Source organism: Morone saxatilis, unplaced genomic scaffold (genome assembly GCF_004916995.1).
Source record: "Morone saxatilis isolate NCDOM2014 unplaced genomic scaffold, NCSU_SB_2.0 Contig16, whole genome shotgun sequence".
Classification (NCBI taxonomy): Eukaryota; Metazoa; Chordata; class Actinopteri; family Moronidae; genus Morone; species Morone saxatilis.
In genome coordinates this window covers 17,595,991-17,596,303 of record NW_023339718.1, presented here as the reverse complement: position 1 = coordinate 17,596,303, position 313 = coordinate 17,595,991, and the positions used below count along the sequence as shown (strand labels likewise).

General features: G+C 36.1%; 1 protein-coding gene across 1 annotated transcript in view; it reads left to right on the top strand.

Annotated features, from left to right (window-relative positions):
• The window catches only part of nf2a (neurofibromin 2a (merlin)), a 29,819-nt gene that overhangs the window by 20,686 nt on the left and 8,820 nt on the right, over positions 1-313 (top strand). The window lies entirely within an intron of this gene.

Sequence of the window (313 nt, the reverse complement as noted above, 5' to 3'; positions counted from 1 at the left end):
AATTAATTGATAATTTTGCTTGTATGAAAAGTGCTGTAAAAATAAATTCTGATTGATTGATAATCGATCCAAATAGTGTTGTTACATTCCGCCATGTTGGATGTAGTACCCATACCATACATCTTTGGAAAGCTTAGAATCTCGTCTATTTATTGATCAAAACACTTTTGGGATACAATCACAACAGCAGGCATAATCGGCGCCTCAAACTAGCAGGCAAGCAATCATAAAATTAAGCCAACTCACCCAAGAAGCCGCATTGTAAGCCTGGAATCAGTAATAATCCAATTGTTTCATTGCCAAAGGTCCAATA